General features: G+C 49.5%; 1 protein-coding gene across 4 annotated transcripts in view; it reads left to right on the forward strand.

Annotated features, from left to right (window-relative positions):
- Positions 1 to 12,682: 12,682 nt before the first annotated feature.
- The window catches only part of LOC123364886, a 29,185-nt gene continuing 26,167 nt past the window's right edge, over positions 12,683 to 15,700 (forward strand). For 3 of the 4 annotated variants that reach the window (XM_045007378.1, XM_045007382.1, XM_045007380.1), the window contains exon 1: positions 13,903 to 14,037. The gene's annotated coding sequence lies outside the window, so the exon portion shown is untranslated. Of the gene's footprint in view, positions 12,823 to 13,902; positions 14,038 to 15,700 lie in introns of those variants that run through there. The other variant, XM_045007379.1, reaches the window with a different exon arrangement.

Here is a 15,700-nt window from a genome sequence, read left to right on the forward strand (position 1 = left end):
ACCAGTTCCACAATGCTCCCTTTTACAGACTAATCTCCTTTTAGCCTGGGTCCAGCAAACACTCACACCCCTTGCACACTGTCCTTTGTTCCAGTTTCTTTCAAGTATCCTGGGGGGTGGACAGGGCCGGTGCAAGGATGTTTTGTGCCCTAGGCGAAACTTCCATCTTGCGCCCTCCCCCCCCTCTGCCCCCGCAGCAGCTCCCCCCCTTCGCCTGAGGCGCCCCCCTTGCGGCAGCTCCCCACCCCACACCCTCCGCCCTGAGGCACCTCCCCCCTGCCCCAGCTCACCCCTGCTCCGCACATCAGCTTAGCCGCTGCAAGCCTGGGAGGCGGGAGAAGTGAAGCAGCCATGGTGTGCTCGGGGAGGAGGCAGGGCAGGGGTGAGCTGAGGCGGGGAGTTCCCCTGCATGCCGCCCCCCACCAGGGGCGGCTCTAGCAATTTGGCTGCCCCAAGCACGGCGGCACGCCGCGGGGGGCATGCTGGCGGTCGCCGGTCCCGCGGCTCCGGTGGACCTCCCGCAGACGTGCCTGCGGAGGGTCCGCTGGTCCCGCGGCTCCAGTGAAGCATCCACAGACATGCCTGCGGGAGGTCCACTGGAGCCGCGGGACCAGCGGACCCTCCGCAGGCACGCCTGCGGGAGGTCCACCCAAGCCGCCTGCCGCCCTCTCGGCGACAGGCAGAGCGTCCCCCGCGGCATGCCGCCCTAAGCGCGCGCTTGGCGCACTGGGGTCTGGAGCCGGCCCTGCCCCTCACACACCCTTACTTGCTGCAGGCGGCCCTCCCCGTGCTCCTCTGCCCCAGCTCCCTCTGCCTAAATGCCAGCTGCAACCGGGGCGGCCAAAGATCCGGCCGCCGTGGTCACTGCCAAAGAAAATGGTGCCCCCACAAATCCTAGTGCCCTAGGCGACCGCCTTGTTCGCCTAAATGGTTGCACCGGCCCTGTGGGTGGAGAGGTTCTCTTTTTAGCCAAAATGGAGGGGTCTCTCAGGAGTTTAAATAGATTTTATCTTGTGGATGGAGACCCCCTCCTTACCTCTATGCAAAGTCCAGCTCCAAGATGGAGTTTAGGAGTCACCTGGGCAAGTCACATGTCCATGCACCACTCACAGTTTTTACAGGTAGCATCCATTGTTTACACGTAGATTGGAGCATTCCAAGATCCATTGTCCTTTAAGTGTTTCTTGATTAGGTACTTAATTTCAACATTCCTTTCTCCAGGAACTGACCAAATGCTCTACCAAGGTTACATAGGGCTTGGCTACACTTGAGAGTTGCAGCGCTGGTGGAGGCTTTCCAGCGCTGCAGCTTAGTAACTGTCCACACCTGCAAGGCACATCCAGCGCTGCAACTCCCTGGCTGCAGCGCTGGCTGAACACCTGGTCTGCTTGGGGTGTAGCGAGTGCAGCGCTGGTGATCCAGCGCTGCTCATCAAGTGTGAACACACACCAGTGCTGTTATTGGCCTCCAGGGTATTAGCAGATATCTCAGAATGCTTTTAACTAAATTACTCTCTTTGTTTTGTTATGCAGCCTCCCTTTGTTTTGTTGTGAACTCGGAGCTCTGGAGCTCCGTTGCTCCGGGAGCTGCTTATCTAAAAAATAAACACAGCTCCTGTTTGCTGTGATCAATCTGTACCTGACTGTGAACAATCAAATGAGATAACCCCTGTGAATGAGGCAGGCAGGGAGTGAGTGTTTGCTTGACAGAGAAACAGCTGGGGGCAGAGGGGAGAAAGGGAGTCCGTTGGATGCAGGCTGTTTGCAGTTAAGAGTAAGGGGTCAGGAACATTTTCTGATTTTGCAAGGCAGGAAGCTAACACACAGTGTTGGCTCCAAAAATCCACTCTCTCTCTCTCCCCCGCTCCCTGTCACACTACACCCCACCCCACCCCCCTCTTTTGAAAAGCACGTTGCCACTTGAACGCTGGGATAGCTGCCCATAATGCATCACTCCCAACAGCGCTGCAAATGCTGCAAATGTGGCCACACACCAGCGCTGGTAGCTGTGAGTGTGGCCACACACCAGCGCTGTTCCTACACAGCTGGATGACCAGCGCTGTAAACTCCCAGCGCTGCAACTCTCAAGTGTAGCCAAGCCCTTAGAAATCAAGCCAGTACACAGCCAACATTCATAACATTCATAACTTCGAATACAAAAATGATACATGCATACAAATAGGATTAATACATTCAGTAGATCATAACCTTTGAGATATGTTACATGGCATATATAGCATAAAACACATTCTAAGCATATTTCCATAAAATCTTATGAGAGATACTGTCACAGGCCCATTCTGTTGCTTCAGGCTCGTACAAATAAAACTTATCAAAGCAATCCTTTTGTAAAATATTTTCAATTGCCACACATAGTCTCATATACATGAGATCATTGTAGCGAGGTGGTCACATTCTCCTGCCTTAAAAGGCTTAAAATAGCCCAGGGAGAGGGCTGTGGCAGGGAAGGAAAAGCGGGGCTGATTGGGGAAAGCAGCCTCAGCTGGGGGCCATTCCCCAATCAGGCCCAGGCTGGCTTAATGAGAGTCCAGATGGCCCTTATAAAAGGGCTGGGGACAGAATCCAGAGCAGGGCCGCCCCAAGCAAAAAAATTTGTGGCTGCCCCCTCTCCCCCCAGACATGAGCTCCCCTCCTGCCCACTGGTGCCCCCCCACTCACACCCCCTGCTGCCCCAGCACTGGGCTCCCCCGCAAACGTGGGATCCGCTACCAGCACACTGCAGCTGAGCCCTGGCCCAGCTGCGACTCTGTCTCCATGCGGGTGGAGCTGCTGGGCGGCGCGGCGCGGGAGTACTTCTAGGTGGCGGTGCAGCTACAGGGCGGCGTGAAGAACACGGCCCCCTCCCTGGACTTTGCAGCTCTGCTGGTGGCCAAGGTGGATCAGTTCGTGCTCACCGCCCTCACCCCCGACATGCTGGCGGCCGAGGACCTGGAGAGCCCCCCGGACCTGCTGCTCTTCAGCCTCACGGTGCCCTGGCCCAGCTCCGGCGGGAGGGAAGGCAAGGATCTCTGGCTGCGGGGCTACCTGCTCAGCACTGACGAGCCCAGCCGGCCGCTCACCTCCTCACACACTCCGGGAGCCCCTCTCACCGCCATCACAGCTGGGGCTCGGCTCCAGGGGACCCATTTCCCTCCCTCCCCAGCTCCTCACACACACTGGGTAGGGCCACCCAGAGGATTCAGGGGGCCTGGGGCAAAGCAATTTCGGGGGCCCCTTCCATACAAAAAAGTTGTAATACTATAGTAACATGTATTTGGAAATGTAAAAAATAACTAGTGAAATACATTCAAAAATTAATTTGTAATAATTTGAAAATACACCAAATACATGATTTAAAAACATTAAATGCTTTACTGGTATGTCTACATTTGCAATTACATAATGGGCTGTCGCTGGGTGATGGTGATGGTTGGTGCCAATGGGCTGTCGCCTGGGGGTGGTGCTGCTGTTGCCCAGGGCTGGGTGGGGAGCTGGGCTCTGGGTCGGAGGTTGTCTGGCTCAGAGGGGCTGGGCTCAGAGCTGGGGGTCGTCAGGGCTGGGGGGGATGGGGTCGGGGGGTGCCTGGCTCAGAGGGGCTGAGCTCGGAGCTGGGGGTCAGGGCTGTGGGGCATGGGGTCGGGGGTGCCCAGCTCAGAGGGGCTGGGCTCAGAGCTGGGGGTCAGGGCTGTGGGGGGAATGGCGTCGGGGGGTGCCTGGCTCAGAGGGCTGGGCTCGGAGCTGGGGGTCGGGGCTGTGGGGGATGGGGTCAGGGGGGTGCCTGGCTCAGAGTGGATGGGCTACGAGCTGGGGGTCAGGGCTGGGTGTGGAGGATGGGTTTGGGGTGTGTGCCCACCTCAGAGGGGCTGAGCTTGGAGCTTGGGGTTAGGGCTGGGGGGATGGGGTCGGGGGGTGCCTGGCTCAGAGGGGCTGAGCTCGGAGCTGGGGGTCAGGGCTGTGGGGGATGGGGTCGGGGGTGCCCAGCTCAGAGGGGCTGGGCTCAGAGCTGGGGGTCAGGGCTGTGGGGGGAATGGCGTCGGGGGGTGCCTGGCTCAGAGGGCTGGGCTCGGAGCTGGGGGTCGGGGCTGTGGGGGCTGGGGTCGGGGGGGTGCCTGGCTCAGAGGGGATGGGCTTGGAGCTGGGGGTCAGGGCTGGGTGTGGAGGATGGGTTTGGGGTGTGTGCCCACCTCAGAGGGGCTGAGCTTGGAGCTTGGGGTTAGGGCTGGGGGGATGGGGTCGGGGGGTGCCCAGCTCAGAGGGGCTGGTCTCAGAGCTGGGGGTCGGGGCTATGGGGGATGGGGTCGGGGGGGTGCCCAGGTCAGAGGGGATGGGCTCGGAGCTGGGGGTCAGGGCTGGGTGGGGAGGATGGGTTTGGGGGAGTGCCCAGCTCTGAGGGGCTGGGCTCGGAGCTGGGGGTCAGGGCTGGGTGGGGAGGATGGGTTTGGGGGAGTGCCCAGCTCTGAGGGGCTGGGCTCGGAGCTGGGGGTCAGGGCTGGGGGGGATGGGGTTGCGGGGTGCCTGGCTCTGGCCCGGCCCCTTACCATGCCATTTACTCCCTCTCCCTGACAGCACTGCAGCAGCGTGGTGTCTCCAGCGGGGCCTGAGTTCCCGCGGCTCGGCTGCAGCTCACAGCCCCGCCCCCTTACCAGCTGAGACACTGGAGGCTGGGGGAGCCTCCAACATACCCTGCGGGGCCCGGAGCCTGGGGAAAATTGCCTCACTTGCGCCCCCCCACTAGGGCAGCCCTGACTCTGGGAGCCCCTCTCGCCGCTGCCGCAGCCTGGGCTCGGCTGTGTGAGGAGCTCCCGGAGCGTGTGAGGAGCCGGGGACGGAGGGGAAGCCAAGCCCGGCCTGCGGCAGCAGTGAAAGGGGCTCCTGGAATGTGTGAGGAGCCGGGGACGGAGGGAGGAGGGGTCCTGCTGCCGCTGTCACTCCCGGCGGCGCCGCGTTTCCTAGTGGGCTCTGCAGGGCGCCCGCCGGGCTGGGCAGTGGGCGCGGATCCCGGCTCAGGCGAGTGGCTGCGCCAGGGCCGGCTCCCGGCAATGAGGCTCCAAGCAAAAAAATAAAAATAAAAAAAGGAGGAGGCTAAATGCCGCCCCTTAGAAAGTGCCGCCCCAAGCACATGCTTGGAGGGCTGGTGCCTAGAGCCGGCCCTGATCCAGAGAGAGACTCTCACTAGCTTTGAGAGGGAGGGACCTGGCTGCAGGGAGCTAAGAGAAGGTACCTGGAGTGGAGCAAGGCTGGGGGAAGGCCAAGGGAGCTGGGGAGCTGTGGCCTGGAAACCCCTCAGGCTGCGGCCTAGTGGAAGGCCAATTAGGTACTGGGGTTGCAGGGGGCAGCCCACGGGTAGGCAGGTGCAGCGGGTCCGAACCCCCCTTGCGTATGATGAGTGGCTTTTACACTGCAGTCTGCCCCAGTGAGCGGGGGCTAGATGGTGACTGGCAGTAGCCCACAATTGAGGCAAGGTGGGGATTAGAGGGTTGGGGGTTCCCTGGAGAGGGAGACCCAGAGGCAGAATGTGGCGGTATTGCTAGCGGGCAGCACCCCAGATAGAAGGGGCACCAGGTCCTGGGAGGGACACAGGGGCCAGCGGCAGCGGGACACCAGCCTGCAGAGGGCGCTCCATAGGCTGGAAACGCTAATTCACTGAGATGACCAGCAGAAGGTGCCGCAGGGGTGAGTCCCGCCCCATTACATTATGGTGCAGAATGCAGGCACATGCGGTCTGCCCTTGATACAAGGGGCCAGGGCAAGGACTATCATAGACTCACAGACTTTAAGGTCAGAGGGACCATTATGATCATCTAGTCTGACCTCTTGCACAACACAGGCCACAGAATCTCACCCACCCACTCCTGTAACAATCCTCTAACCTATGTCTGAGTTATTGAAGTCCTCAAATCGTGGTTCAAAGACCTCAAGGTGCAGAGAATCCTCCAGCAAGTGACCCGTGCCCCACGCTACAGAGGAAGGCGAAAAACCTCTAGGGTCTCTGCCAATCTGCCCTGGAGGAAAATTCCTTCCCAATCCCAAATATGGCGATCAGTTAAGCACTGAGCATGTGGGCAAGACTCACCAGCCAGCACCCAGGAAAGAATTCTCTGTAGTAACTCAGATCCCACCCCATCTAACATCCCATCACAGACCATTGGGCATATTTACCCGCTAATAATCAAAGATGAATTAATTGCCAAAGTTAGGCTATCCCATCATACCATCCCCTCCATAAACTTATCAAGCTTAGTCTTGAAGCCAGATATGTCTTTTGCCCCCACTACTCCTCTTGGAAGGCTGTTCCAGAACTTCATTCCTCTAATGGTTAGAAACCTTCATCTAATTTCAAGTCTAAACTTTCTAGAGTCCAGTTTATATCCATTTGTTCTTGTGTCCACTTTGGTACTAATCTTAAATGATTCCTCTCCCTACCTGATATTTATCCCTCTGATATATTTATAAAAAGCAATCATATCTCCCTCAGCCTTCTTTTGGTTAGGCTAAACAAGCCAAGTTCTTTGAGTCTCCTTTCATAAGACAGGTTTTCCATTCCTCAGATCATCCTAGCAGCCCTTCTCTGTACCTGTTCCAGTTTGAATTCATCCTTCTTAAACATGGGAGACCAGAACTGCACACAATATTCCAGATGAGGTCTCACTAGTGCCTTGTATAATGGTACTAACACCTACTTATCTTTACTGTAAATACCTTGCCTGATGCATCCTAAGACCACATTAGCTTTTTAATGGCCATATCACATTGGTGGCTCATAGTCATCCTGTGATCAACCAATACTTCGACGTCCTTCTCCTCCTCTGTTACTTCCAACTGATGAGTCCCCAATTTATAACCGAAATTCTTGTTATTAATCCCTAAATGCATTACCTTGCACTTTTCCCTATTAAATTTCATCCTATTACTGTTACTCCAGTTTACAAGGTCATCCAGATCTTCCTGTATGATATTCCGGTCCTTCTCTGTGTTAGCAATACCTCCTAGCTTTGTGTCATCTGCAAACTTTATTAGCACATTCCCACTTTTTGTGCCAAGGTCAGTAATAACAAGATTAAATAAGATTTGTCCCAAAACCAGTCCCTGAGGAACTCCACTAGTAACCTCCTTCCAGCCTGACAGTTCACCTTTCAGTATGACCCGTTGTAGTCTTCCCTTTAACCGGTTCCTTATCCACCTTTAAATGTTCAAATTGATCCCCATCTTTTCCAATTTAGCTAATAATTCCCCACGTGGAACCATATCAAATGCCTTACTGAAATCGAGGTGAATTAGATCCACTGCATTTCCTTTGTCTAAAAAATCTGTTACCTTCTCAAAGAAGGAGTTCAGGTTGGTTTGGCACGATCTACCTTTTGTAAAACCATGTTGTATTTTGTCCCAATTACCACTGACTATGGGACAGTTGCCCAGATCCAAGTGAAGGAACTGAAGGTGGAGATGCAGGACAGAATGAGGGACTATTATTGGAGAGCCTGTGTGGCCCGGCTCGCCGAGCAGCAAGCGGGGCTGCTTCAGCTGCAGCAGGGGATGGCATATGGTCCTCAACAGGGGCCAGGCACCTGGGGCTGGAGGCCAGTGCCGGGGCCTAAAGACTGTTTCAACTATGGGCAACAGGGACACTTGAAAAGGGAGTGCTCCTATCGGGACTGAGCAAAGAGGCTCCGACTGGGACATGGTGGAGAGACTCGAGTGCCCCCTGTGAAGCTAACAGGGGGGCTCCAAACTTGTTGGGCCTGTGGGAAGCCTGGGCACAAGCAGAGGGAGTGCCCTCATAGAACTCACAGCGCCAGGCCTAGACCAGAGGTGGCCAGAGGAAGGCACTGGCTGTGCTTCCTGTGCCACAAGGATGGCCTGAAAGACGGCCTTGCTCCAGAGAAGGAGGAGGAGGCCAGAGGATCAGGCTCGGTATGAGACTACTCGAAAGGAGGGGGTGGGAAGACCAGGGGCCCAGAAGAGAGATTGTCTGGGACAGAAAGGCCCCAGATAAAAAGCGGAACCCACGCGGGAGCGAGACGACATACGGTGGGGACCCAGAATGCAGAAAAGGGAAGCAGGTTGCTCCTCTTAATAGAAAACCTGCAGTGGGAGAAAGACCTCCTGCAGGCCCAGCTGAGAGGGAAGCTAGGGAGATAGGAACACCCCGCCCCCTCCAGTGGAGGGGATCTTGAGGTGGGGGGTGTAATGGGGTGGTCACCCACTCTTGCCTTAAAAGGCTTAAAACAGCCCGGGGAGAGGGCTGTGGCTGGGAAGGAAAAGCGGGGCTGATTGAGGAAAGCAGCCTCAGCTGGGGGCCGTGAAAGAAGGATAGAAATAAATCATTTTTGTAATTAGGATTAGAGTCCCAGAGGTTGTGTGGTTACCAATAAGCATGGTGTATACAAGTCACTCAGGGATCTAACTGATCTGTGCAAGATCTTCTGCAAAACTTACCCTGCAGTGCCTCTTCTCTGGTGAGTGCCTCTCTCTATTTGAGTCCTCTCATGTGCCTCCTTCTCTTCTACTGGAGAATCCACCAGAACCCTGGCAGCGTGCCAGTATATAAATGTAGCTAGGCCTTGCATGGTTAGATATAGTTAATAAACACAGTTATTTGGAACCCATCTACGTCCAGGCAGTCTCCTCCTATTCTTATTGTTGTATAGAGACTCAGCAGAATGCCTTCACATCCCTCTGTATTGCCCAGTGCGAAAGGAGCCCCTGTCCTGATGCGGACTTCTGGGGGTGAGCTAGAGAGTTGTTCTAATCCCTTCTCCAAGCACTCTCCAATATTTGCTTAAAAATGTGCTTTTTCTGTGAATCTTCGTGCCAGTAAACCCATTCGCTAGACTAGCCACAGGAAGTGCCCACAGTCAAGTTTGTCCAGTTCTTATGGCGACCACACGTTAGTCTAACAGCCTTTTTGAAATATTACTCCACTTCCTTTGCTTGTTTAAAGCATGCTGAAATATTACTCCACTTCCTTTGCTTGTTTAAAGCATGCTGCTGCACGGCACATGGTAACATTTGAAATATATAATTTTACATTATGGCTGTCATTACTTCACTTGTTCTAACTGTCCCATAGGTCGATTCAGCAGATGCAACCAAGTGATTATTCTTAAATGTTTTAACTCTTGGGACTATATTATCCATATTATATTCTGTAGCATCTGTTTCTGTTTCTTGCCAGATTACAATATCTAACCCTAAACTATACAAAAAGGCTGTTAGACTAACGTGTGCTCGCCATAAGAACTGGACAAACTTGACTGTGGGCACTTCCTGTGGCTTGTCTAGCGAATGGGTTTAATTTAATCTACAGACAGACATGTTCTTATTGAAGTTCGTTATCCAATTACTAAACAGAGCGAAAGGGCAACACTTAAATTATCCCTGCTTCTGTGGTATCTTATAGCAGTATATTTTATATTAGACCAGGTTGAAGAAGTTGAATCCTTTGCATTTTCTTCAAACAGTTTACAAGGAAGAGAGAGAAGGAGTAGCATTAAGAGTGAATGCCATAGAATGGTTTTAGATGACTCTATTCCCTACTATACCACAAAAGACTGTATCACTATGGTTTATACATAGGTATTTTACGTATTTTACATATCTGTTTGTAAAGTACTTTTAGAGCTGCAGATAAATGCTATCTATACTCAAAAGTAGTAAGTATAATAGAATAATAAAAGGTGATGATATTTTCTAAGGCATGTGCAAAACAAGAATATTCGTTTTCCACAAAACTAGGAGGATATTTATTTTTGGAAAACTAGAGAAACCAGAAAGGTCATTTCATTTTCTGTTCTAGTCTAATGTAAAGATCATACAGGATAAAGGGCAATAATGAAAAAAATGATGACTGCTTCTAATGATGGCTAGACAGTTGGTTTTTTTTAAAATTTAATAAGAAAATTATTCCTCCAATTACTGGTAGGTTTTGGTTATGAAACCTTTTCTATAAAATTGTAATCATCCTGGATTTAAAGCTTACAATCACTTTAATCCTTAAATGGAATAATCATACTTTCCGAACGATAACCATAATACTTTATTATGTTGCTTTCATCCCCTGACATCCATCTGAGGAGCTAAAGTGCTTTGAAAGCACAGATGAATTCCTCTTAATAACTCTGTGATGTACTATTACCCCCATTTTACAGATAGGGAAACTCAGACACAGTGCATTTAGAGGATTTGTTCAACGTTACATAGCAAATGTGGAGGAAAAGCCAGGATTAGAATCCTGGTCGTCTGATTCCCATTCTTGTGCTATAACCAGTCCCAGTATTGTTTCTCATCTGAACTTGTGAAAGCTAATGACCTCACTAAACATTTACTTCAAGTTGAAAATACATAGAATCATAGACTGTCAGGGTTGGAAGGGACCTCAGGAAGTCATCTAGTCCAACCCCCTGCTCAAAGCAGGACCAATCCCTGTCTCTGAATGTATACTGAATGTTAAACACTTTGGCTGCTTGGAGAAGTAAAGGAAGGAGAGCTGAAAGAGGCATTGGAATCAGACTTCTCTGACTTGGAACTGTTTGTAATGTTCTTTACTGTGATGTCAGCAACGTTCTGCATTACTTTTATGGCAAATTCTGAATGTTTGCTCTCACTAAAAGCAGAAGGATCTGCACCCTGGTGAAAAAGGTCACTGTGTTCTCATTGTAAAGAAAATGAATAATAAACCCAGCAGCTTGTGTTCAGTTGTGATTTTAAGGAGGAGGCGGGGTAATTTATCAGTATGGCTTGGTTGTGGTGGGTCAGCAAATTACATTTTCTTTTTGTTTCAATAAGATGATTAGAAATCTGAAGGCCTGCAAACATTTTTTCATGTTTTCAAATTTAATGATTGCAACCCGTGTGTCATCAGTTAAAGTTAAAAGCCACAAAACTATTTAAAGAGCACAGCCCCAACCACAACATTTGTATCTAAAGCTATCTTTAAAACAGAACTGTTTACCAGTATACCCTTCAGCTATCATGTTCTTGTTCTGTATTTCCTGTCCTGCCTACAGGAAAGCAGGACAATGAAGATGAACTGATAAGTGTCTGTGCAAAAGTTTTAGTTTTCTTATTTTTTTAAAAAAAAGAATTTTTTTTCTACTGTAAGCAGTGTCTGAATTAGCTCTCCCTGACATCTAGGAATGCAGGGAGGGGAAAAGACTTCAGAATTAGATCATGTTTGCATAGATATGTCTACTTTGCCTAGGTGATCAGCATGACGGAGCTGCTTTGCCAAAATGATCAATTTTGGCTGGTTTGAGTTACAAATCACTCCAGTATTTCAATGCAGAGGTAATGAAATGTTGTTATCCTTATTGTTTGAGTGAAAGGTGTTAACACCCCTGTGGTCAGAAGACAAGAAGAGGGTTAGTTGGTTACAACACTCTTTAACCCACTAACCTCCCTTTCTGACCTATGACCATAGGAGTGTTTACAGGTCGTGCCTTGAATGGTCTCTTAGAATATGTGCTGACCACTTAGGCTGAACTATCTGTATTTAGCTGTGACACTCTGAGTACCTTTCCCAGACCTGAGGAAGAGCTCTGGATAGCTTGAAAGCTTGTCTCTCTCACCAACAAAAGTTGGTCCAATAAAAGATATTGTCTCACCCACCTTGTTTCTCTTATTTTGTTGTACACAGACTCAGTGCTTGCGAGAGGGGAAGTATTGCTTCTTAGGCCTTGCCTACACTACCAAATTTTGTCACCAAAAACTGTGTTTTGACAACAAAACAGCAAGAGTGTACACAGTACAATGGGACTTTTGTTGCAAAAAATGCCCAGTTTTGGTGACAAAAAACTTCCACCCCTATGAGAGACTTTTGTCTTTTCCCCTCCCTTTACCATTGACAAAGAGCCAGTGTAGACACTGCTGATTGTTTTGTCGACAGAACTGGCTTCCACCAGTATCCCACAATGCCTGCCCCTGATTGCTCTGCTCAGTGTTTTGATCTCTGCTGCCCTGCAGGCATGCGCCCTTCCCCTTTCAAAGCTCCGGGAAGTATCTGTGTGCTGCTCCCTTTGGGGCACAAACAAAGAGCAAATCACTGGAATGCTCCTGCTCTGCCCTGCGCTAGGAACACAGCATCAGGCAGACGCTGCTGCCGGGGGAGGGGGACAGACTGCTGTGCTGCTTTGCCATTCCTCAGCACAGAGAGCTCACAGAGCTACTCATGATGCTGCTCTCGGCTGCTGAGGGGGCTGTGGGAGAACTCCCGGAAAGAATCCCAAGATACGCAGCGATCAGCTCTTCCTTCCCACAACACTGCACTGTGGGATACATACCCACAGTGCGTTGCTCACCCTGTCGATGATGGTGTCCCCAGTGTGGACATGATCTGTCGACAGAGGGAGCTAGTGTGAACACCCTTTGGTGATTTTTGTTTTGTCGACTTTTGGGTGTCGACATAGGTTTTCTCAACAAAACTTGGTAGTGTAGGCAAGCCCTTAGAGGCTCCCAGGGGTGGTGTTTAGTTTTCCCAGATTACTGGGTGGCAGCTCAAGACGGTTCTATCTCCTGTTGTTAAGAGGAACCCCTAGAATAGATATTGAACCTGGCCCTTGTTGCTGCTGACTCCACGTGGCAGAAGAGTTACACTTTTTTTTTTAATTAGAAATAGGATCTGATGCTTTCTTTTTTCCCTCCAAAACCCTGGCAACCTTTGGAGGACCAAAAACATATCATCACAGGATGTTGAAACATTAGTGGCATCTCTCCCAGACACCAACTGCTTAGAAAGGGATTGTTCTTCCTGTACAGTACATCATCCAGATTTTTACTTGTGGATCTCTCTGTATGGAATGCACACTAGTCTCTTAAGTAAATATGGGTAAGATATCTTTTTAACTCGCTTATCTGAGATAAACTATATCCTATGTTTCTATCCTAAATGCTATCCTCTTTCTTAGGTTTATAAATTTGAGTGTAGCTTTTAACTCTCACCTATCATTCTGTAGGTATATTGAGTCAGTTGGCAAAGATACTTATTAAGAATAAAATGCAGCCACTTTCACTTTGTGGGGAGGGATAGCTCAGTGGTTTGAGCATTGGCCTGCTAAACCCCCCAGGGTGATGAGTTCAATCCTTTAGGGGGCCACTTAGGGATCTGGGGCAAAAATTGGTCCTGCTAATGAAGGCAGGGGGCTAGACTCAATGACCTTTCAAGGTCCCATCCAGTTCTAGGAGATTGGTATATCTCCAATTATTACCTTTTATTACCACTGAGAACACTTTCTCTCTTGTTCTCATGTGTTTCAACTTGGTGTTTGTTAATTGCACTGTCCTGTAGGAGCACAGCAGCCTTTGTGGATTGCAGATGGAAATTCAATTGCAGATGTAGCTAGGTCCTGAATTATTGGTGGCTTTGATGCTCACTACCGAGGCTTCGAACCAGCAGTGGAACTAGAGTAAGAATCAATAGAGGAATCTGAGAACTGTGGCATTGTGTTCATAGTAGCCTGTCCTATTGAGGCTACAGGTACCCTCATTCTACACAAGTAGGAGCTTCTGCATTGCTTTCATCTTTAGTAATAGCTAGTTACAGTAATCCAGTTGAGGAGGTGAGTGCATGAATCACTTTGGGTAGATCATCCAAGAGAAAAGAAAAGTGAAGTGTACTATCTAGCTGATGGCCGAGGGTGGCTTTTTTGCAATCCATACATCTTGATAACCTGTGCTTAGTTCTAAGTTGAACAGGACCTAGAAGTTTCTCAACCCTTTATTAAAATGGGGTAGAGTTCTTCAATGGCATCTTGCTAGTTTTCCAAAGCAGCCCTTCCAACCAGCATCACTTTGGTCTTGCATGGGTTGAGTTTGAGCCAGCTGGTATTCCTCTAGGTGCTGCTCTCCTGTAGGCATTGTGACATCCTTGTGGTGGCCATGGCTGCATCTGTTGAAAATGATACACAAATGAATGTCCTTGGCATGTTGTTGGCAGCAGAGCTCATGGCATATCCCCGCAACTCAAAATAGTTTGATGTATATTGAAGAGAAAGGAGGAATTTCATAATGCTTTAAGAGACTCCACTATTGAGGGCTCCCTGAGGTAAGCAGAAATTGTCCACTGTCACTGTGTCCTGTTAGAGGAGAAGTTGGAGCCTCTGCATTACTGTACCATTCCAGGTTTGCTGTGCAGGTGGGTCAATAGCACTCTGTGGTCCAACTCCTCGAAGGAAACATTGAGGTTAAGTAGTATAAGCATTAACATATAGCCTCTATTGCCATGGGGAGATAATTCATTAATGCTAGTAGGGCTGTGTCTCTGTGCCGTGTCCTGGTCTGAGACATTCAGTAAGTTAGTACATATCACATGTTGTTAGAACTTAGTTATCACTATTTTCCAATTGTTTTAAGAGAATCATAGAAATGTAGGGCTACAAGGGAGGTTATCTAGTCCAGCTCCCTGTGCTGAGGCAGCTTTAAATATGCTTAGACCATCCCTGACAGGTGTTTGTCTAACCTGTTCTTAAAAACCTCCAGTGATGGAGATACCACAATCTCCAGTGGAAGCCTATTTCAGTATTTAACTATCCATATAGTGAGAATTTTTTTCCTAATATCTAGCCTAGGTCTCCCTTGCTGCAGATTAAGCCCATAACTTCTTATCCTCCTTTCAGTGGATATGGCAAACAATTGATAACCCTCCTCTTTATAACAACCTTTTACCTATTTTAAAACTGTTATCATGTACCCCTTTAGTCTTTTCACTAGACTAAATATGCCCAGTTCTTTCAGCCTTTCCTCATGGGTCACGTTTTCTAAATGTTATATCATTTTTGTTGTTCTCTTGTCCAATTTGTTCACATCTTTCTTAAAATGCGGGGCCCAAAACTGGATACAGGACTCCAGCTGAGGCCCCACTCATTGCTGAATAGAGCAGAACAACTATTGCCTGTTTCTTACCTATGACACTCCCATTACTACATCAGAATGACATTTGCCTTTTCCACAGCAGTATCACACTGACTCATATTCAGTCTGTGATCTGCTATAGCCCCCAGATCCCATTCTCCAGTACTGCTGCCTAGCCAGTTATTCCCCCTGTGTATTTGTGTGATTTCTGTGATTTTTTCCTTCTGAAGTACAATACTTGCAGAATACTTTATTGAATTTCACTGTGTTGATTTCAGACCACTTCTCCGGAATTCTGCTAGGAATGGCAGATGAGAGACAGGGTGATAATTTAGAGAATGTTTATGTATCAAATTTTGGCTCTAACCAGATAATTGGGGGTGAGTGTTGTTGCTTTTTGAAAAGGCTGCAGGTTTCCTTTTCTGAGGACGTTGTTGATAATTTCCATTATCGGAGGACACGGTTGCTCTTTGCTAGCCTAAGAAGAAACACTGAAGGAACAAATGTTTCTCAAGTCTCCGATGTGCATGAGTGGGATAAACTCCATTGCAGTGGTGGAGCAGAGAGCAGTTACAGGCATCCAGTCTGGTTCTGAGTATTCTGCCTCACTGAGTTCCTCGTGCAGCTGTTTGATCTCTTCTGCAGAATATAACGAGAGTTCCTTGCAGCAGCTGATGCTTGGGTCTGATGTTTGAATAATGCAGCTAGTTGACTATGCGGTGTGGTTTTATAGCTGAGCTGGTGGTGTCCTACAAGAAATCTTCATGCTGGAGGCTAGATTTGGAGCAGATGTTGTACCACTTACATTCTATTTTCTGCCTGAGTGGTTCTTCTGACGTCGTTTCTTGGTGAACCAT

The sequence above is a fragment of the Mauremys mutica genome, chromosome 2, assembly GCF_020497125.1.
Source record: "Mauremys mutica isolate MM-2020 ecotype Southern chromosome 2, ASM2049712v1, whole genome shotgun sequence".
Taxonomy (NCBI): domain Eukaryota; kingdom Metazoa; phylum Chordata; order Testudines; family Geoemydidae; genus Mauremys; species Mauremys mutica.